Raw genomic sequence first — 23,944 nt, 5'->3', positions numbered from 1 at the left:
CGGGTATTGTCGTGCAAAATAATGGGTGGGTTGCGCAGAAAGTGTCACCGCTTCTTTCGCAAAGCTGGTCGCAGGTGATGCTCCAAAAACGAACAGTAATACTGTGCATTGACGCCCTGCCGTGGAGGAAGGAAATGCGTTAGGATAACACCATCATAGTCGTACATCGTTACGTTATATCGCTCGCTCACAAGTGACTTTGTTTCCCTCGATTGTGCGCACGCTGGTGACTTGGGACGGACGAGTCCATTTGCTCAGAGGTAAGGTAGGTATGTTAAGAACGTGTGCTATCAGTGACAATTGTAGATTCCATTGAATAGTCCCTCCACAGCTATGTTGCCACTATTTAAGTTCCAACCTGATTATATTACTGATTCAATGTCATCTAAATTGAATAATGTGGTCAATGATGAAAAAATATAAATTAAAAAATAAATGGCAGCAGAATACAGACCGTCGCATCATCCACGACCCTATTTCCGTGCCACAAGCCTTCTTACACCCTGCACCTTCCAACAGATACACGAAATACATAATATATGAGTAAAACTTCTCTCGCAATTTTCTAGGAACTGCTAGAGTAGAGCACCTTACAACTCTCACTTTATGTTTTTCTAATGGTCTCTAAAAGTGTAGAAAGCTTGAAATAAATCCGCGATCCCAACGTCGTGGCCTCCACTTGTAAAATATGATTCCGTGTCGCCCGCATCTAGGAACACTCTCGCAGCCAGCAGTCAGGCAGATTCTTAAGCGCTAATGACTTAGCTCTGCATTCCGAGCGTCAGCGCGTGATTAGCGGTGGCATATTGGCCAGAGACGGTTTTGATTTCAGTCGTCCACACTTGTCGGATACGGTGGTCAAGTTCTGTAGAATATTCCATTTTGAGGGTTATTCTGTTGTAACTACAGTATAGATCGGCGTATCAGGCATCATTTGGTAACTTACGCAATGACACTGAGGTCTAAGGTCCGTTCAGCACGGTGTGTATCCGGCTCTGAGGCTCTGACGTCAGCGATTTGACGCCATTTAGAATCTGCAGCACGTTAGCTGTTGTCGAATGGGAACGGTTTCGAACTAATTTAAGCATAGCAGAGGTTGAAAATACCGCTTCAGTTGTAATTTTTTTATTATTTTCTCACGACCAGTTTCGGACTGTTGTAAGCCTATCCTCAGGGGTGATAGCTGTGGTGTGATCCTCGAACGAAGAGTGCACCTGGCGCGGTGTGCTGCCTGTGAACGCAGAACACGGAGTCACTCGGCTACATTTATTTATTTATTTGTTTATTGTTCCGTGGGACCAAATTAAGGAGAAGTCTCCATGGTCATAGATCGAGTCAATACATGGAATTATAACACGATAGTAGAAACAGATAAAATGAAATACAAAAAAAACATATTCAGGCGACAAGTCGTAAGTTTAAATAAAGAAAATCAACAATGTAACAATGGAATTTGCTTAATTTTTTAGCACTTCCAGGAGCTCCTCAACAGAATAGGAGGAGTGAGCCATGAGGTAACTCTTCAGTTTAGACTTAGAAGAGTTTTGGCTACTGCTAAGATTTTTGAGTTCTTGTGGTGGCTTATTGAAAATGGATGCAGCAGAATACTGCACTCCATTCTGCACAAGAGTCAAGGAAGTGCATTCCACAAGCAGATTTGACTTCTGCTTAGTATTAACTGAGTGAAAGCTGCTAACTTTTGGGAATAGGCTAATACTGCTAACAACAAACGACATTAAAGAAAATATATACTGTGAGGGAAATGTCAGATTTCCCAGACTATTGAATAGGGGTCGACAAGAGGTTCTCGAACTTACACCACATATAGCTCGAACAGCCCGTTTTTGAGCCAAAAATACCCTTTTTGAATCAGAAGAATTACCCCAAAAAATAATGCCATACGACAGTGTATGAAAATATGCGAAGTAGACTACTTTTCGTGTTGAAGTGTACTTCTTTCAGATACTGTTCTAATAGTAAATACAGCAGCATTTAGTTTCTGAAGAAGATCTTGAACATGGGCTTTCCACAACAGCTTACTATCTATCCGAACGCCTAGGAACTGGAACTTTTCCGTCTCGCTTATAATATGCTCATTCTGTCTGATTAAAATATCGGTTCTTGTTGAACTGTGAGTTACAAACTGTAAAAGCAGAGTCACTGTGATTTGGCATCAAATTATTTTCCACAAGCCACGAACTTATTTCATGATTAGATTATTTGATACTGTTTCAATATTTCACGTAAGATCCTTCACTACCATCAGCAAACAGAAATATTTTTGAATCAACTGTAATACTAGAAGGCATATCATTTATATAAATAAGATACAGTAGTGGTCCCACCACCGACCCTTGGGGAACGCTCCACTTAACAGTGCCCCATTGGGACTGAACATCACTACCACTCTCAATATTGCGGAGAATTACCTTCTGCTTTCTGTTCTTAAAGTAAGAGGCGAACCAATTGTAAGCTACTCCCCTTACTCCATAATGGTCCAACTTCTGCAGTAATACACTCCTGGAAATGGAAAAAAGAACACATTGACACCGGTGTGTCAGACCCACCATACTTGCTCCGGACACTGCGAGAGGGCTGTACAAGCAATGATCACACGCACGGCACAGCGGACACACCAGGAACCGCGGTGTTGGCCGTCGAATGGCGCTAGCTGCGCAGCATTTGTGCACCGCCGCCGTCAGTGTCAGCCAGTTTGCCGTGGCATAAGGAGCTCCATCGCAGTCTTTAACACTGGTAGCATGCCGCGACAGCGTGGACGTGAACCGTAAGTGCAGTTGACGGACTTTGAGCGAGGGCGTATAGTGGGCATGCGGGAGGCCGGGTGGACGTACCGCCGAATTGCTCAACACGTGGGGCGTGAAGTCTCCGCAGTACATCGATGTTGTCGCCAGTGGTCGGCGGAAGGTGCACGTGCCCGTCGACCTGGGACCGGACCGCAGCGACGCACGGATGCACGCCAAGACCGTAGGATCCTACGCAGTGCCGTAGGGGACCGCACCGCCACTTCCCAGCAAATTAGGGACACTGTTGCTCCTGGGGTATCGGTGAGGACTATTCGCAACCGTCTCCATGAAGCTGGGCTACGGTCCCGCACACCGTTAGGCCGTCTTCCGCTCACGCCCCAACATCGTGCAGGCCGCCTCCAGTGGTGTCACGACAGGCGTGAATGGAGAGACGAATGGAGATGTGTCGTCTTCAGCGATGAGAGTCGCTTCTGCCTTGATGCCAATGATGGTCGTATGCGTGTTTGACGCCGTGCAGGTGAGCGCCACAATCAGGACTGCATACGACCGAGGCACACAGGGCCAACACCCGGCATCATGGTGTGGGGAGCGATCTCCTACACTGGCCGTACACCTCTGGTGATCGTCGAGGGGACACTGAATAGTGCACGGCACATCCAAACCGTCATCGAACCCATCGTTCTACCATTCCTAGACCGGCAAGGGAACTTGCTGTTCAAACAGGACAATGCACGTCCGCATGTATCCCGTGCCACCCAACATGCTCTAGATGGTGTAAGTCAACTACCCTGGCCAGCAAGATCTCCGGATCTGTCCCCCATTGAGCATGTTTGGGACTGGATGAAGCGTCGTCTCACGCGGTCTGCACGTCCAGCACGAACGCTGGTCCAACTGAGGCGCCAGGTGAAAATGGCATGGCAAGCCGTTCCACAGGACTACATCCAGCATCTATACGATCGTCTCCATGGGAGAATAGCAGCCTGCATTGCTGCGAAAGGTGGATATACACTGTACTAGTGCCGACATTGTGGATGTTCTGTTGCCTGTCTATGTGCCTCTGGTTCTGTCAGTGTGATCATGTGATGTATCTGACCCCAGGAATGTGTCAATAACGTTTCCCCTTCCTGGGACAATGAATTCACGGTGTTCTTATTTCAATTTCCAGGAGTGTATTTTGTGTTCTGTCAGTGTGATCATGTGATGTATCTGACCCCAGGAATGTGTCAATAACGTTTCCCCTTCCTGGGACAATGAATTGACGGTGTTCTTATTTCAATTTCCAGGAGTGTATTTTGTGGTCAAAAAGTTGTATTATTAAACTGCATCTAACAGTTTGAATGGTTGTGCCCATGAGCGGAGAGCAGACTGAAATGACTCCGAACTACTATGATGAAGTCATATTATGACTATTAAATTCCACGTTGTACAAGAATTCAAACTAGTGTCTATCCAGTGATGCCTCTTGATTTCGAGTTTTGTTGATTGCTTGGCCAAGATGGTTGATTGTGTCTAAATGATTATTGCTATTACCTGTGAAGTTTGCCAAATTAAAAATTGAAACAATATTCTGTCAGATTTTTTCCTGCTAAAAATATATCACACCTAGCCTACTATGGTTGTAGAGTGGGTGGCTTTATATTTTTAAATTAAAGTTTTCCATGGCCTGGCACCATTCGCTGACCCAACTCCTCGTTAGAAGTTTCAGTTTCATTCTTTCACACTGAGAAATAATTATTATTAGCAGAACACTTACCTGCGGAAAGTGATCCTGAAGAACGAGCAGACGTTTACCCTGCAAGAGAGAATACATCATTAGATACTGAGAACGGTTCGGAATTATGACGTAAGGTGATGAATTTTAGTCTCACTATAGAGATGGCATTGGCCAAATTAGATTTTTTTAATGTTTGTACATAACGGTTTATACTGTCAGCCTGATCAGTATTATAGATTTCATTTCACTTTAAAAGACCATCAACGTGGTATCATCATTTCAACAATTTTTAAATATTGTGTGAATATACTACTGACCAGTGAAACGTTTTTTGACGCCAGCAATCATTCCAAGCAATAAAATTTTATTAATGAAATGAAACTATATTCTTAGAGAGACCTTTTCAAGTCTCAAACATCTGTGATGTATATACACAGACTGAACCGACAAATTAAAATTTGTACGAAGGCCAGGATTCGAAACTGGGTCTCCCGTTCACTAGGCAGGTATGCTAACCACTATGATACCCTGGCACAGTGCTTTGTCCAAATGTATTCACTACCCTAGCACGCGTCCCTCCTCAGTCCAAATTCCCATTCACGCCTCCAGCCCACTTGGTATCCCCCCCCCCCCCAAACCCGAACAGTGTTGCAGGGGCTCTCCAATAGTATTGCAATAGTACCTCAGCATTGAACCGATTTTCATTAGTCGCTTCAGTCTGCATAAATACGTCATAGATACTTGAGGCTTGAAAAGATCTCTGGGACCATATAATTTCACTTGATTAAAGCGCCTATGCCTATGTTTCGTCAGGTTCCTCCACTTTGTTCGATGCTGCGGTACTATTCCAATACAGTCGGACAGCGTCTGCAGAGCTGTTCTAGTTTAGGGGGAGTGCCAAGTGGGCTGAGCCATGACTGGGATATCGGACTCAGGAGGGAGGCGTGCTAGGGTAGCCCATGCAGTTCTGGAAAACCACTGTGCCAGGTCTGCCTAGTCAGCAGAGGATCCGGGTTCGATTCATCGCCTTCAAACAGATATTGACTCATCGCTTCAGTGTGCATGCATACATCGCAAAATTTTATGAAAGAAGCATTTAATACAACAGGATAAAAACATTTTTAAATGTATAGGTGATCTGAGTGTGTACATCTACATCTACGTCTACATCTACATATATGCTCTGCTAGCCACCAAGCGGTGTTTGGCGGAGGATAAAATCCGGGCCAAATTCATATTTCCCCGGCCCCCTCTGTTCCACTCACGGATCGGGCGAGGGAACAACGACTCTCTGAGCGCCTCAGTACGAGTGTGACATTTAGAACACGGAGGTAGTGTCTCCGACAGCAAGAACGGCTCCAGTATGGCTGGGCAGTGGGCCAAGCTGATCTTGGGCGATGATATGTCATTTCATGTTGCTTCAACTCTATGGTTCAAATTTCTCTGAGCACTATGGGACTTAACTTCTGAGGTCATCGGTCCCCTAGAACTTAGAACTAGTTGACCCTAACTAACCTAAGGACATCAGACACATCCACGCCCGAGGCAGGATTCGAACGTGCGACCGTAGCGGTCTCGCGATTCCAGACTGCAGCGCCTAGAAACGCACGGCCACTTCGGCCGGCTTCAACTCTATACCGAAGTTTATTAACAAGTGTGACAGGCAAGTGATGGTGTGCCAGCTTCTTGGCAACCGATAACCTGATGTGTTCAGAGTATGATATGAATGGGCAACGTATTGGCCAGGACAACAGACGAATACCCTCTGTAGCATGACTGATATGGTCAACAAGTTGTTCCGTGTTTTGTTCAAACGTAAATTCGCGGACATCTCAGAGATACAACACGGCCATTGGCATCAGCACGTCGTAAATATGTTGCTGTCCATATTACCGGCTATGTGAGTGGGACGTGATTGTCTTGTGTACCAATGGCACTCAGTATGACGATGCATGGTGCTGGGCCTGTGTGTTGACGGATAATGCAATTTGTCTCCGTTCGTTTTCTTCGGACAAACTGAAATGTCTCTGTTGGATTCCTTTCATGTTATATTCTTAAACCTGTTTTCATTTACGGCATACATTCCACTTGTAAATTTACTGTGGTGTTTCTGACTATCTGGGACGAGATTGAGCAGTGGAACGTGTTACTCTTACACATAATCAAGAACGGTCTGTCACACTACTACACTTTAAAACACAGTTTATATGTAACATATATGTTACAAAGTCTCATATGGAACCTACATCCGCTTTCTTTGATATACTGCATATGATAAGATACTGTCATCCCCCTTCTGTGTGACAGGATGAATGAGCAAATGTATTTTTAGTTGCATGCTTGATGGTAGCAGACAAGCCTGTCTGCTAGAGAACAGTAGGATCAACGTCGGAACAGGTTGCTACGCTTTCTAAAAGGAGAGAGTTTTCTATTCTTAGTATGGTCCAGTCCGTCCCTTGTCGTGTTGGTATAGGAAGCTGCCTCTCTGGTCACTTCCGTTTGTATCTGTGAGGCACCCTCAGGCGGTACCCACAGCAGTCTGTCTGTGGCGAGCGTCTGAAGTGGTGATATCTCTGGATAACCACGTCTCTGCTAAGTCCGTAGGACAATGGATTTCTTAAGTTCAGCTTAACTGGAAATTTAATCACCTTTGTTTATATCTTATGTTATCTTAAATTGCAACGCAATGTAATTCGACTGTGAAGCTCAGAATATCTTCCAGTAGTTGCTTAGTCACTACTTTGTAAGCAACGTGGAACCACGTGTTGATGATCCGTAACTCTAACTAAGATAATCAATCTTAAATGCGAATGTGCGTGAGATTATAACGTCTCCTCTTGACAATATTTTTCAATATAGAAACTTTTCTATGTTCAACCCACGTGGAGTGTATTTCGTGAGACCAGTGCCACTTGCTTATACAATTGTTTGAACCATCAGGTTAATAGTGTGACGATAGTAACCAGTTCAACGTTTTTTGCGATGTAATTTATTTTAATTCTCAAAATTATTGTGGAGTTACACTCTTTGTGTATACCAAGTTGACCACGTGAAGCATGTGGTGTAATCATCAAAGTAACCCTCAGCTATTATTGTCGAGAAGATTTAACAGAGAGTTAGTATGAATTTAGTATACCAGTGTGTGGTAATTGCATGAGAGACAGGATTGAGCTACGACAGTAACTTCTTTGGGTGAAAATAGAATCTGTTAGTTGTGGTTAATTTCCTTTTGCATATGTTTCAACGTTCTTCGTGTATTATTTTCTTAATGCAGCGCTGTATGCAGATTTTGCGATCTTGGCTCTATATTTGATGTGTTCCGTAAGATTAGAAACTCACATCTTCACAATCTCAAATAAGGCACCAGATTAGTTTTGAATCAAGTTTAATATGGTGAAAATTTAACGGTACAATGATCAATGTTAAAATAAATGTCTAAATGTAAACTGATCTATTTCTTTTTATTTAAATTTTATATATATATATATATATATATTGGAATAAGAACACCGTGAATTCATTGTCCCAGGAAGGGGAAACTTTATTGACACATTCCTGGGGTCAGATGCATCACATGATCACACTGACAGAACCACAGGCACATAGACACAGGCAACAGAGCATGCACAATGTCGGCACTAGTACAGAGTATATCCACCTTTCGCATCAATGCAGGCTGCTATTCTCCCATGTAGACGATCGTAGAGATGCTGGATGTAGACCTGTGGAACGGCTTGCCATGCCATTTCCACCTGGCGCCTCAGTTGGACCAGCGTTCGTGCTGGACGTGCAGACCGCGTGAGACGACGCTTCATCCATTCCCAAACATGCTCAATGGGGGACAGATCCGGAGATCTTGCTGGCCAGGGTAGTTGACTTACACCTTCTAGAGCACGTTGGGTGGCACGGGATACATGCGGACGTGCATTGTCCTGTTGGAACAGCAAGTTCCCTTGCTGGTCTAGGAATGGTAGAACGATGGTTTCGATGACGGTTTGGCTGTACCGTGCACTATTCAGTGTCCCCTCGACGATCACCAGAGGTGTACAGCCAGTATAGGAGATCGCTCCCCACACCATGATGCCAGGTGTAGGCCCTGTGTGCCTCGGTCGTATGCAGTCCTGATTGTGGCGCTCACCTGCACGGCGCCAAACACGCATACGACCATCATTGGCACCAAGGCAGAAGCGACTTTCATCGCTGAAGACGACACGTCTCCATTCATCCCTCCGTTCACGCCTGTCGCGACACCACTGGAGGCGGGCTGCACGATGTTGGGGCGTGAGCGGAAGACGGCCTATCGGTGTGCGGGACCGTAGCCCAGCTTCATGGAGACGGTTGCGAATGGTCCTCGCCGATACCCCAGGAGCAACAGTGTCCCTAATTTGCTGGGAAGTGGCGGTGCGGTCCCCTACGGCACTGCGTAGGATCCTACGGTCTTGGCGTGCATCCGTGCGTCGCTGCGGTCCGGTCCCAGGTCGACGGGCACGTGCACCTTCCGCCGACCACTGGCGACAACATCCATGTACTGTGGAGACCTCACGCCCCACGTGTTGAGAAATTCGGCGGTACGTCCACCCGGATTTCCGCATGCCCACTATACGCCCTCGCTCAAAGTCCGTCAACTGCATATACGGTTCACGTCCAAGCTGTCGCGGCATGCTACCAGTGTTAAAGACTGCGATGGAGCTCCGTATGCCACGGCAAACTGGCTGAGGCTGACGGGGGCGGTGCACAAATGCTGCGCAGCTAGCGCCATTCGACGGACAACACCGCGGTTCCTGGTGTGTCCGCTGTGCCGTGCGTGTGATCATTGCTTGTACAGCCGTCTCGCAGTGTCCGGAGCATGTATGGTGTGGGTCTGACACACCGGTGTCAATGTGTTCTTTTTTCCATTTCCAGGAGTATATATATATATATATATATATGTATATGTATTGTCGTAAGATGACTATTAACAGATTATAATTAATGTTAGTCTGGTTGGCAATTTGGTAAAGTAGACCAGATAACAGGTGAAACAGTTGCTCAGTAATGCACAGATAACTTCCCCAGATAGCTCACAGCTTTTAACCCACTTTTATTATCTTGAATGTCAGCACCGCTTTAAGAACAACTTAATGCATCAACATTAAAAAACAGCGATGCGTCCATCGTGACATTGTACCCAGAACACAAATGTATGAAAAGCGCACTTTTGCCACTGCTGTGTCGAGCTTTCTCGTCGGGCGCACCATTGTCGACATACCTCTCTCTGCCCACTGGCCACGTCAAGTTTAGCCTCCTTGCTGATACTACGTGGTGTCCGAGATATTCTCACACAGTAAGTGTGGATACGCATCTCAATTCAAACAGGCACATTTCCTGTCTCAAGGTAGGATACGGTGGTCGTTGCGTAGCGACCAGCTCTCGTCCAATGTGCCAGGAGAGTTCATTCGTCTGTGTGGAAGGGGGGGCCGACATTTTTTTGCCCACTTTCGGCAGGTTGGCGACGACAGAGCCGAGGCGCATGACCTGCTGTCTTTCCAAACAGAAACTATTCAGGAAAAAAAAGCATGCTAGCTTCATTATGATGTGTCCACCATTTCGTTAATGGTCGTAGGTACCGTGATTTTTGTATTTAAGTAAGTCACTAAGCGAAATTCGAAAAAGTTTGCAATGAAAAATAGAGGTCTGTATGATTTTGTGTTTGTTTCATATTGCATAATTGTTGCTGTACAGTAAATTTAGGTAACATATTGAACTTGTTTTTAGACTTGGGTGGAGCTCTCCGTCTGTCACCAACCCAGAGAAAACTGATGTGGTGTAGCACACTCATATGCCTTAAACCAGACAATCTTCGGAGAGTTGTTTGGAGGCAGCCCGGTCAGGCTGAACGCCTGATAGACACTGTCCAGCGAGTGCAGCAAGGTGGAGGTTTCCTGCTGTTTGGAGGTGGCATTGTGCGGGGCCGACGTACGCTGCTCGTGGTCATGGAATGCGCCGTAATGGCTGTATGATACGTGAATGAGATCCTCCGACCGATAGTGTAACCGTATTGGCAGCATATCGTCGAGGCCTTCATCTTCATGGACGACAATTCGGGCCCCCATCCTGTACATCTTGGTACTACTGAGTCAAGCCCAACGGGTTGCAAGTAGTAGTTTCCAGTCACTTGTCATCACCCTTTAGAATAGTAAGGCCCCGGCTCGCCCACATCGTCTTCAATCACGGCAGTGGCCAGGCAGCAGTGACAGCTTTCGGCTGCTAAATTCCACTAGGCTGGCTGGCTGTGCTCTCAGAATCGAAGTCTTCTGGCGGAGGGAACCTGTACCACTGCTCACCATTTCCTTTTCTGCTCCATTCGCTAAAACGATTGTCTGTATATCTCCATACGAGCCTCAATCTCTCTAGTCTTTTCTACATGTTCTTTATGCAAAATTTACGTTGATGACATTGCTGTATGGAGTGCTTAAGTCAAAAACTTCGATTCATATCTTCAGCTGATTTTACCCTTCCTAGATCGTCACTAATGCCGAGGATCCCCTGCATTGGATGTAATGGGGAAAACCCATACCTCACATGTAGGTGATCTCAGATCTTATAATTAAATTTTCCTTGAAACACGTGGGTCTCATCTTTATCTAATTATAAGAGGTTTATATCATCTTCACCTGAGGTACGGGATTTCCCCATTACTTCCAATGCTGGGATGCTATTCCTCACCAATAGGGACGGTATAAGGAGGGAAAAATCAGCTGATGTTATGACGTTTGTGTTAGGGAGGGCATTGGACTAGGGCAGTCCATGCAGCCAGGTTACACAGGCTGCTGTGGTGGTGTAACGGTTAGAGTCCCTGCCTAGCAAGCAAGGAGAGACGGGTTTAAGTCCCGGCTGTAGTAAAAATTTTAATTCCTTTCTTCAGATTCCATCATCTATGTAGGTGTTGCTCAGACCCCTTGGTAACAAATCTAGCAGCCTGCCTCTGAATTACTTCGATGTCCTCCTTTAATCTGGGCTGGTGCGAAGCCCAAACACACGGACAGTCCGCGACAATGATTGGAACTATTTCCCAATATGCAGCTTTCTTTACAGGTGAACCACAGTTTATTGTAATTCTCAAAATAAACCGAAGTCGACAATTTGCATTTCCTACTACAATACTTACATGCTTATTCTATTTCATAGTGCTTTTCAGTGTTAAGCCTAGAAATTTAATCGACGTGACTGCACCGAGCAGCGCACTACGAATGTTGTACTTGAGTACTATAGCTTTTTCTACTCATCTGCATTAACTTACATTTTACTGCATTTAAAGCTAGGTCCCACTCATCACACCAATTAGAAATTATTTCTAAGTCAGTCAAGGACGACACATTTCCATACACCACAGCATCATCAATAAACGGCAGCATACTGCTACTTACCCTCTTCACCATATCATTTATGCAGTACTCCTCTAGATTACCAGTACCCCGCCGTCAAGGACAACATACCGGGTTCTGTTACTTAAAGAAGTATTCTAGTCACTCACACATCCGGGAGCCTATTCCGTATGCTTGTACCTCCATTAACAGTTAGTGGTGTGGCACCTTGTCAAATGACTTATGGAAACCTAGGAATATGGAATCCACCTGTTGCCTTTCATCCATGGTTCCAGAATCTACGTCGAGACGAAGACGGCGTGGTAGCGGCTGGGCATGGAGGTAATTTACGGCTCCGTTATGCAAGGCTCGCAAAATAAGTGTCATACTGTGGCGTTGGTACTTCTCTATTACCACTCGGTTTGATGTGGCAGTGTATAATGAGTGACACTCTGCCTTCTGCGACATAACACTCCTCGTGTATGCCTGATACCGACTGTGACACACTGGTTCATTGTCCTGTGTGTCACGTACTAACTCTAAAAATTTATATATGTATCTACGAATTGAATTTTCTGTGCATCAACATATTGGTTCCAATCGTTTTGAAACCTAGTAGTGAACGGAAGGCAGGATTCAGTTACGATTGTGGACGGGGCCGTAATCACATATTATTGGTTGCATTTTACAGTTACACACAATTTATTTTAAACCAGTAATTCCAGTCTCAACCAGAAATGAAAATCCATGTTATTAATCAAGGAATAAACAGCTGTATAAATAACAGTGTTCCTGTGTGTTACAATTTAGCAAATCACTATTAAATACAGATACAACAGATAATGTTTTAAAAACAAGCCACAACATCCACTGAACACTACACTGCTAGATTTACTCCAGAAGGCGACCAGAACTAGACATAAATAACCTTTAATGTAGGCATTACAAGGTACTGTAATAAATAATACAATAATAAAACACAAGGACCAGTACATAAGTTCCTTAAAAGGTACTGAGGCAGATTATACAAGCAGAAGGCGTGGGCTGAAGGAGCGTTACACTGAACTACTGCCATCAGACCTCCTTTTAGAACACAAGTCTTACAAGAATCAAGGGGCCACAGACGGTGCTCGAGCAATCGAGAATTGCACGAAAGAAGGAGAACCTGAACGTCAGCTGCCGCCTACAAGAGATGATAACAAAGGTTTCTAAAATGAATTTTTCCTGTGATACCATTACTACCTTACAGCAAAAACTACGAAGCCTACACACATGACAGACGCTAGCGGGAGCCGTAAACATAAGTTTGAGACCGCGGAAAATCATCATAACTGACGTGACGTAATGTTACACCCAGGGCACATTCTCATTTCCAGCCAGTGCAGTAATATTACGTAAGCCGCACAGTAAGTGGTAACTCAAATTCTGGCCGCAGAGCGTGTTGTTATACTGCTGCTAGACCGTAGCCGCCCATAAGTGGTGAGCAAATAAAATAACAAAAAGAACATTTAGATTAATTAAGAAAGAAATGGCAGAATTCGAGCTACTCATTATTGCAAAAAAGATTATGCAATTGAGATGGAATGTGCTGTTGCATGTAATACTATTCCGTCAGCAGGACAGTAGGTGTTAACACAAATGTTGCCTGAAGAGCAAGGTATATCGCTGCCGGACCATAACCACCCATGAGTAGCGAGCGAATGAAATAACAGCAAAAAAACATTTAGACTAATTAAGAAAGAAGTTGCTGAACTAGTCATTACTCTAAAAAAGATTATCCAATCGAGATGGAATGAGATATTGCACCTCTCGTGATATAATAAAAAATTAAGGTACGTTATGACTGTCAGTAAAACATGAGAAATACTTGGTGAGTATTGTATTTGCTTTACACACGTTGTAGGTTAAAGACACAAATCATAACTTTAATTGCTTCACTTTCAAATAAATTCTGAGCAGAATTACTTTCAATATTGCTATTAAATATTCCTGCAGAGCTGTGGAATTATTTTTGTCGCAGAAGGGGCTACAAATGCTCTGAAACATCAGCTCTATCGCTCATTCAAGTATGTGGTTCGGTGTGTGTGTAGACAATACATATTTCATTTGCTTAATTTCATGGAATATCAGTTGCTTAACTTAATGTAAAATTTCCCAGTTCTAGCTGCTATTAGGTAACGTGCTCTGCATAGGCAATACGGTACGATTGAAAGTTGAAGCAAAATCTGGGAATTCTTAAGACTGTTATTCAGTATTTCAATAGATGTTAATGATTTATCACTTCTATTTAGTAAAACTTGGCTCTCTGGACCGTATTATCAAAATTTATATGATGGGAGGTAAGGGCGGCCAAAAATGGGAATAAGCCACTACCATACTACCCAGGAAAAGACGCTACTTTTACACTAACAAAATAACATTACTTTAAACTTTACAATAATAAATGTATTTTTAAACAAGACCAGGACTTTATTAATCTTTACACATGTTGAGAGACATGCATCGAGAAAAATGTTAGTGTGTCCATTCAGTTCAGCGGTACTAGCCAGAGAAACGAGAAATTTTATCAAACAGCAAATCTGGCATATAGTTTTTGTAATATCTTCTTCTGCGAGACCACTCACATACGTTTCTCAGTGTTTCATGTTCGGTTGAATTTACCTTGCTAGTCAGACATGACTATTTTTTAACGTACATTTAACGTCTTTCCTTAAGTCAGTTACAGGAGACGGTGCATTCAGTGTTTAGCACAATGGATTCGCAATTCTCCGTACGACTACCCCGATGCAGATCTTCCGTCGTTTCTCCAAGTCGTTCATGACAAAAGTTAGGATCATTCTTTTGAAAAGCTCTTATCTTGTTTCCTTCCCAATTCGAGATCGTGCTCCGTCGTTAATGACGTGGTCACAGACGTGATGGTTCAAATGGCTCTGAGCACTATGGGACTTAACATCTATGGCCATCAGTCCCCTAGAACTTAGAACTACTTAAACCTAACTAACCTAAGGACATCACACAACACCCACTCATCAACGTGACGGAAATTGGAAACTTGTGGTGAGGTCTTATGGGACAAAATTGCTGAGATCATCGGTCCCTAAGCATACACACTACTCACTCTTACTTATACTAACTTACGCCGTGGATAACACACACAACCCTGCCCGAAGGAGGATTCGAACCTCCGACGGTTGAAGCCGCACGGACCGTGACAAGGCGCCATAGACCACTCGGCTACCACGCGCGGCTAGACGTGACGCTATAGACCATTTATCCGTGATTTGTGTTTCATGAAACAGCCATCACAAAGAAAAATATCGAGAAAATGCACCATACGTTTCTTGCAGGTTGACGATTAAATGTGGATAAAAGAGGTACCAAAATGTAAACGCCATATGGCGTTGTCGGCTTCATTTTTGCTTCCACTATCAAGAACGACGTCAGGAATTGCTCTCTGGTGCCTTTACCTTTCCTACAACCAAACTGATCGTCAGCTCCTCAACTTTATTTTCTATTTTTGTATATACTATTTTCGCTTGTAGCTTGGGTGCATCAGATGTTAGCTGAATGTGCAGTAGTTCTTGCACACATCTGCCATTGGTACCTTCGAAACTGTATGTATGATACTATCCTGAAAGTCTGTCTGTACATCGCCACTTATAGATTCCATTCAGCAACTTGAATAGTCGGTTGACTCACATTTACCCCAAAGTTTTTAGAAATTACGATGGAATATTAGCTATCCCTTCTGCTTTATATGATCCCATGTCTTCCAGAGCTCTTTAAATTCTGACTCTAGTACCGAATCTCGTATGTCTTACTTATCGAATTCAGTTTCGTTCTTCTATAAAGTCATCAGACAAGTCCGTAAAGGAGACCCTCAATGTACTGTTTCCGCGTATACGGCCTTTCCTTTGCTGTCAACAGTGGAATTCCCATTGCACTATTAATGTTACCACTCTTGCTTTGAACTTCACAGAAGGCTCTTTTGACTTTTCTGTATGTTGAGTTGGTGCTTCCCACGATCATATCTTTTTATATTTCATCACCCTTTTCCTGGGTGTCTGCCCTGTGCTTCTAATTTATTTCACTCTGAGACGATTCATGTTTCTTTATTCCTTTCTTTCCCTGATTATTTTTGTACTACTAAGTCTTCATACTGTAGTACGAGGGCTATCCACAAAGTACATTACGTTTGGGAATTAAAAATAAATAAAGTATGGAATTTTTTAAAATTATATACAGATGAAAGCCACACTTAAATACCACTTTTCTACATAGTTGCCATTTAAATTAAGGCACTTATGGTAGCGATGGACGAGCTTGGAAATTCCTTCGTCGTAAAATTCGTCCGCTTGCACCTTCAACCACGTGGTTACCTCTTCTTGAAGCTGTGCGTCCTCATCGAATCGCTGCATAGCGAACCACTTCTTCATTTCTGGGAATAAGTGGAAGTCACTCAGTGCCAGGTCGGGACTGTACGGCGGATGAGGAAACAGCTCCCAGTTAAAAGATTCGAGAACTTCACGATTGGCATTTGCCGTGTGGGACCGGGCGTTGTCGTGAATCAGCAAGATCTTTGAGCCCAACTTTCCCCTGCGCTTGTTTTCTACTGCTCTTCTCAGGTTCTGCAGAGTTTGGCAATACTTTTGAGAGTTTATCGTAGTGCCTCTTTCCAGGAAATCCACAAAAATCACACCTTTTCTGTCCCAAAAGACAGTCGCCATCACCTTCCTTGCCGGGATTGTCTGCATCCATTTCTTGGGTTTCTGGGGGGAATTTGTGTGCTCCCACTGCATTGACTGCAATTTTGTGTCGCAGTTCACATGCTTAATCCATGTTTCGTCACCAGTAACGATGCGATCGAGTAATGAGTCGCCATCTTTCTCGTAAGCGTCCAAAAACTTTAACGCTGCAGCCATTCGCTGATTTTTGTGAATCTGTGTCAAGATTTTTGACATCCATCTTGCATAAAACTTGTAGTAACCAACCTTTTCGGTAATGACTTCGTGCAACAAACTTCGTGAAATTTGTGGAAAACTCATAGAAATTTCCGTTATTGTGAAATTACGGTTTTCACGGACCGCGGCATCGCCTTTTTCGACAATTTCGGCAGTCACTATACTGGGTCTTCCACTTCGCTCTTCGTCGTGAACGTTAGTTCGGCCATTTTTAAATTTTATGACCCATTGACGCATTCCACCTTCAGTGATTATGTTGTCCCCATACACTTCACAAAGCTGCCGATAATTTCTATCGGTGTCCAGTTCATTGCAGTCAGAAACCTTATTACAGCACGCACTTCACACTTCACGGCATTTTCAATTAACGCTGACATTTCAAACTGTCACAGTAACTCAACGGAGAACAGCACGACCCTCTCACTAGCACGGCAGGATGTCGACTGAGTGGCGGAATGCCATGACACCGAGATGGCTGCGCTAGCTCCGCCCCTAACGAACACAAATGAAAACGCAATGTACTTTGTGGATAGCCCTCGTAAAAGTCTGGAATATTTGGAGCACTTTGTGAATCTTCACTGTCATCACTGCAGGTGTCTAATCACCAATTAGTGGCTCCAGTTGGAAACCCGAAGGAACTTGTGGACTCATTTTCCTCTCCGAGCTGAGTACATAGTCAAGGCTACAAGCGGTGCTACATAATACTTGGCGTATTGTCATGTAAGGTTGACAATTTTTTTCACTCAGTGAGCTTATATTTTTGAGCGCAGTGTAGCCCTACAGACCCAGTGTGAGAGCTCCGCAGATGTTACTTCCCCTGCGACCAGGTTCCCAGCGACAGCATTCAACCTCACCGGCTTCCCCTTCCCCCTGCAACTGCGCTCTTGTGCCCGCCTGCAGACCGCCACTGCTCATCAGCGGCCGAGCGCCGGCCGCGAAGAGGAACTCGTTTGCTTCGGCGGGAACCTGACGGACAGTGCCGGCCGACGAGTCGAGTACTGCCAGAACGGGCCCATTCTCGTTCGGCGCGACCTCATCTCGGCGCCCTGAAAAGGGCGGCCCGCGTCCCGTAAGCCGGGGCTGCCCGCGCCTGATCTCCTGCCTGCCGCGGGTTCCCATTAGGCGGACCCCCCGGCGCAGCTGCCGCCGTTTATGGGCAAATGAAATGAGCGCCTGACGTCCAAAAGTGGCATTATCTCTAAACGGTACGGCTCCTTTCACCGGGGGACATCTTAACTACCGCCGTCCTGTCTTAACAGAACTTCCAGTGTTGCTCTCCGGAAGCACTGCGAAACATCTGAAGAGAGTCCTCATTAATGTTTAGGCGTTATAAACCAGAGAAGAGCTGCCGCAGAATGCACTGTTTCTCTTGCACTCATTACCATAGAGCTCTGTGTGTGTAATGACTCCAGGTAGTCGCGTAACTGGCAATTTGTGGGAAGATCTTATTCGACCAAACTGCTAAGGTTATCAGTCCCTAAGCCTATACACCACTTACTCTAGCTCATACTAACTTACGCTGTGGACAACACACACATCCCTCCACGAGAGAGGGAGAGGCGGACGGGATGGAGCTTTACGGATCGTGAGAAGGCGCCATAGACCACGCGGCTACCACACACGGCTAGACACGACACTATAATAAGTTTATGTTTCACGTAACAGCCGTCACAAAGGAAAATATCGAGAAAATGCACCATACGTTTGTAGCAGATCGACGGTTAAATGTGGATAAAATAGGTTAAAAATGTAAACGCCATATTGCGTTGTTGGCTGGTATGTTAAACAGGGTACTTTCATTCGCCAGTCGGCAAAGGTGTTCTCGTACTTCCTTGGTGCATCATTGCCCGTCACCTTGCGCAAATGTGAGAGGTGCGCCGTAAGTGTTATTGCACCAACATCGTTCGCAGCTCGTGGTCGCGCGGTAGCGTTCTCGCTTCCCGCGCCCGGGTCCCCGGGTTAGATTCCCGGCGGGGTCAGAGATTTTCTCTGCCTCGTGATGACTGGGCGTTGTGTGATGTCCTTAGGTTAGTTAGGTTTAAGTAGTTCTAAGTTCTACGGGATTGATGACCATAGATGTTATGTCGCATAGTGCTCAGAGCCATTTGAACCATTTATATCTAGCACCAATATCTCTCCCCAGAAATGCATAGCTGCCTGTAGCCAGTCGAGTCACTACGGTGTCTTCAGATTCCGCTGGCAGGTCCGCGATAGTGATGAGGTCACATTCTGCATTCCACTAGCCTGGGGCAGTGGAGCTCTGGTTTACTTCACGAGCGCTCGCTGCCGACGCCCCGTACATGACTGAAGACGAAGTCTCGTCAAAATGAGACCAGAAAGGCTTATTTGGACATACGGGTGTCTGTTGTCGACTGCTGTCCATACTAATGAAGCCTCCACCGCAACTGTCCACCCAATGCGGCTCATCCTGTCTCATCTAAAACTAACCTCTGCCTTCGCTGAACTCTACTGAGGACACTCCCAATGACATGTGTGAATTTCTGTGAATATTGGCAGGCCATTCTGCCTCAGCAACAGATACGCAGTCGTTAGCCTAATTGATCTATAGCGCAGTTTATTGATAAATGGTGAATATTAAGTCTTGTAACATTGAGAAATGTTAGTACATATAGTAGAGGTTCGAAAAGATGAGGGATCAAACAGTCAGCATTAATTTGAAAACTTAATAAACCACAGAATAATGTAGATAGAGAGGTAGAAATTGACTCACATGCTTGGAATGGCATGGGGTTTTATTAGAACAAATAAACAAAAAAAACTAAGTATTGCTAGACGCGTGAAAGATCACTTGCGCACGTTGTTTGGTGATGATCGTGTGCTCAGCCGAAAATTTCGTCATGCTTGGCCTCCCAGGTCCCCAGACCTCTGTCCGTGCGATTATTGGCTTATATCGTGATCGGGCGACATCTCTAGGGATGCTGAAAGACCATATCCGACGCCAATGCCTCACCATAACTCCAGACACGCTTTACAGTGCTGTTCACAACATTATTCCTCGACTACAGCTATTGCTGAGGAATGGTGGTGGACATATTGAGCATTTCCTCTAAAGAACATCATCTTTGCTCTGTCTTACTTAGTTATGCTAATTATTGCTATTCTGATCAGATGAAGCGCCATCTGTCGGACATTTTTTGAACGTTTGTATTATTTCGGTTCTAATGAAAGCCCATGCAATGTGTGCATGTGTGTCAATTTGTACCTCTCTGTCTACATTATTGCGTGATTTCTGGGTGTTGTGTGATGTCCTTAGGTTAGTTAGGTTTCAGTAGTTCTAATTTCTAGGGGACTGTTGACTATAGCTGTTAAGTCCCATAGTGCTCAGAGCCATGGGAACCGCATTCCGTGATTGTGATTTGTTCAGTTTTCAATTTATACTGACTTTTACATCACCTAGTATATACACTCCTGGAAATTGAAATAAGAACACAGTGAATTCATTGTCCCAGGAAGGGGAAACTTTATTGACACATTCCTGGGGTCAGATACATCACATGATCACACTGACAGAACCACAGGCACATAGACACAGACAACAGAGCATGCACAATGTCGGCACTAGTACAATGTATATCCACCTTTCGCAGCAATGCAGGCTGCTATTCTCCCATGGAGACGATCGTAGAGATGCTTTTATGTAGTCCTGTGGAACGGCTTGCCATGCCCGCCTCAGTTGGACCAGCGTCCGTGTTGGACGCGCAGACCGCGTGAGACGACGCTTCATCCAGTCCCAAACATGCTCAATGGGGGACAGATCCGGAGATCTTGCTGGCCAGGGTAGTTGACTTACACCTTCTAGAGCACGTTGGGTGGCACGGGATACATGCGGATGTGCATTGTCCTGTTGGAACAGCAAGTTCCCTTGCCGGTCTAGGAATGGTAGAACGATGGGTTCGATGACGGTTTGGATGTACCGTGCACTATTCAGTGTCCCCTCGACGATCACCAGAGGAGTACGGCCAGTGTAGGAGATCGCTCCCCACACCATGATGCCGGGTGTTGGCCCTGTGTGCCTCGGTCGTATGCAGTCCTGATTGTGGCGCTCACCTGCACGGCGCCAAACACGCATACGACCATCATTGGCACCAAGGCAGAAGCGACTCTCATCGCTAAAAACGACAATTCTCCATTCGTCCCTCCATTCACGCCTGTCGCGACACCACTGGAGGCGGGCTGCACGATGTTAGGGCGTGAGCGGAAGACGGCCTAACGGTGTGCGGGACCGTAGCCCAGCTTCATTCAGACGGTTGCGAATGGTCCTCGCCGATACCCCAGGAGCAACAGTGTCCCTAATTTGCTGGGAAGTGGCGGTGCGGTCCCCTACGGCACTGCGTAGGATCCTACGGTCTTGGCGTGCATCCGTGCGTCGCTGCGGTCCGGTCCCAGGTCGACGGGCACGTGCATCTTCCGCCGACCTCTGGCGACAACATCGATGTACTGTGGAGACCTCACGCCCCACGTGTTGAGCAATTCTGCGGTACGTCCTCCCGCCCTCCCGCATGCCCACTATACGCCCTCGCTCAAAGTCCGTCAACTGCACATACGGTTCACGTCCACGCTGTCGCGGCATGCTACCAGTGTTAAAGACTGCGATGGAGCTCCGTATGCCACGGCAAACTGGCTGACACTGACGGCGGCGGTGCACAAATGCTGCGCAGCTAGAGCCATTCGACGGCTAACACCGCGGTTCCTGGTGTGTCCGCTGTGCCGTGCATGTGATCATTGCTTGTACAGCCCTCTCGCAGTGTCCGGAGCAAGTATGGTGGGTCTGACACACCGGTGTCAATGTGTTCTTTTTTCCATTTCCAGGAGTGTAAATCTTTCTCCTCTTTCATTCCTTGTCCCAAGCCCATACTCTCCTGTAACCTTTTCTTCTACTCCTTCCGCTACAGCTGCATTCCAGTCACCCATGACTATTAGATTTTCGTCCCCCTTTACATACTGCATTACCCTTTCAATATCCTCATACACTTTCTCTATCTGTTCATCTTCAGCTTGCGACGTCGGCATGTATACCTGAACTATCGTTGTCGGTGTTGGTCTGCTGTCGATTCTGATTAGAACAACCCGGTCACTGAACTGTTCACAGTAACACACCCTCTGCCCTACCTTCCTATTCATAACGAATCCTACACCTGTTATATCATTTTCTGCTGCTGTTGATATTACCCGATACTCATCTGACCAGAAATCCTTGTCTTACTTCCCCTTCACTTCACTGACCCCTACTATATCTAGATTGAGCCTTCGCATTTCCCTTTTCAGATTTTCTAGTTTCCCTACCACGTTCAAGCTTCTGACATTCCACGCCCCGACTCGTGAAACATTATCCTTTCGTTAATAATTCAATCTTTCTCTCATGGTAACCTCCCACTTGGCAGTCCCCTCCCGGAGATCCGAATGTGGGACTCTTCCGGAATCTTTTGCCAATGGACAGATCATCATGACACTTCAACTACAGGCCACATGTCCTGTGGATACACGTTACGTGTCTTTAATGCAGTGGTTTCCATTGCCTTCTGCATCCTCATGTCGTTGATCATAGCTGATTCTTCCGCCTTTAGTGACAATTTTTCACTCCTAGGACAAGAGAGTGCCCTGAACCTCTATCCGCTACTCCGCCCTGTTTGACAAGGCCGTTGACAGAATGAGGCTGACTTCTTATGCCGGAACTCTTCAGCCGCCAATGCTGATTATTTATCAAAATTTAGGCAGTGGCGGGGATCGAACCCGGGACCGAAGACGTTTTGATTATGAATCAAAGACGCTACCCCTTGACCACCTGTACAAAATATATATATGATTTATTAGGAGTGAACTACAGCCCGAACCTGAATAAATAAGTTATTGTCTTATGTTACGCGCCATCTTAGTGAAATATTGCAGAGGCAGTTTTAAATTGGTTTTCTGTACAGACATAAATATTGTCGGTTATAATTGCATGGAGAAAGGGTATTATTCAAAATGGGTGCCGAGGCAACTGTAGTGCACCACTGGGTATAGATTAGATGTGTGAAGGACATCTGAGGAGCTGCGAACGTGTGAATGCACGTGAACTGTCGAGCAAGTGACCGCCAAAAAGAACAAATGGGCTACAAAGATGTCCCCTCAATTACCGCTCAGCGAACATTGATGTGTATGGGCCTCTGCACCATGCGCCGTTCCCTTCCACCCTTAGTGACTGCTGTTCATCGGCAGCGAAGGCTGTAGTTTGCACCGAATGGAGCAACTGGACTTACACTGAGAGGCAACAGGTGGTCTTTCTTTATGTTTGATCCCACAGATCGCCTTTGGCGTGACCGGCGTATAACAGTAGAAAGTAAACACAAAATCCCGAGGAGGGAACGTTATCGCCTGGCGAATGTTTTCGTGTTATTCCTTGGGTGACCTCATTATTCTTGAAGGTATAACAGATTAATCCACGGGCGGCCATATAGTTCTCGTTTACTCGGCACGATTGTATCAAGCAGCAGAACAATGCAACGTTAACACACCGCACTCCCCTGACCACCAGACTCCCAGGATCTAAAACTAACTGAGACACTGTGAGATCAGCTGCATCACACTCATGGACTCGAGGATACTCATTCGAGAAACCAAGCCCTGCTGGCCATAACACTGGAGTCGTCAATGCACCACGTGAATCACACTCTTGGTGTCATGGATCGTCAATGGGGTAACCAAGCACTGCCAGCCATAACACTGGAGTCGTCAAGGCTCCATTGGATCACGCTCTTGACGTCATAGATCCTCAATCGAGAAACCAAGCTGTGCTGGTCACACCACTGGTGTTGTCTAGGCACCATATGGATCACACCCTTGGCGTCGCAGATCCTCAACCGAGAAACCAAGCCCTGCTGGCCATAACATTGGAGTCATCAAAGCACCAGGTGGATCACACTCTTGGCGTCATAGATCCTCAATCGAGAAACCAAGCCCTGCTGGTAACACCACAGGATTTGTCAAGGCACCACGTGGGTCACATTCTTGGCGTTGCAGTTCCTCAACCAAGAAACCAAGCCCTGCTGGCCATAACACTGGAGTCGTCAAAGCACCAGGCTGATCACACTCTTGGCGTCATAGATCCTCAATCGAGAAACCAAGCCTTGCCGGCCATAACACTGGAATCATAAAGGCACC

At 45.6% G+C, this 23,944-nt stretch overlaps 1 long non-coding RNA gene across 1 annotated transcript in view; it reads right to left on the bottom strand.

Annotated features, from left to right (window-relative positions):
- LOC126278470 (uncharacterized) overlaps nt 1-23,944 on the bottom strand; it is a 1,538,296-nt gene that overhangs the window by 750,853 nt on the left and 763,499 nt on the right. Inside the window, exon 3 of the long non-coding RNA XR_007550707.1 lies at nt 4,519-4,557. This is a non-coding gene — a long non-coding RNA (uncharacterized LOC126278470). The remainder of the gene's footprint in view (nt 1-4,518; nt 4,558-23,944) is intronic.

This window comes from Schistocerca gregaria, chromosome 6, assembly GCF_023897955.1.
Source record: "Schistocerca gregaria isolate iqSchGreg1 chromosome 6, iqSchGreg1.2, whole genome shotgun sequence".
Taxonomy (NCBI): Eukaryota; Metazoa; Arthropoda; class Insecta; order Orthoptera; family Acrididae; genus Schistocerca; species Schistocerca gregaria.
This window is presented reverse-complemented; position numbering and strand designations above follow the sequence as displayed.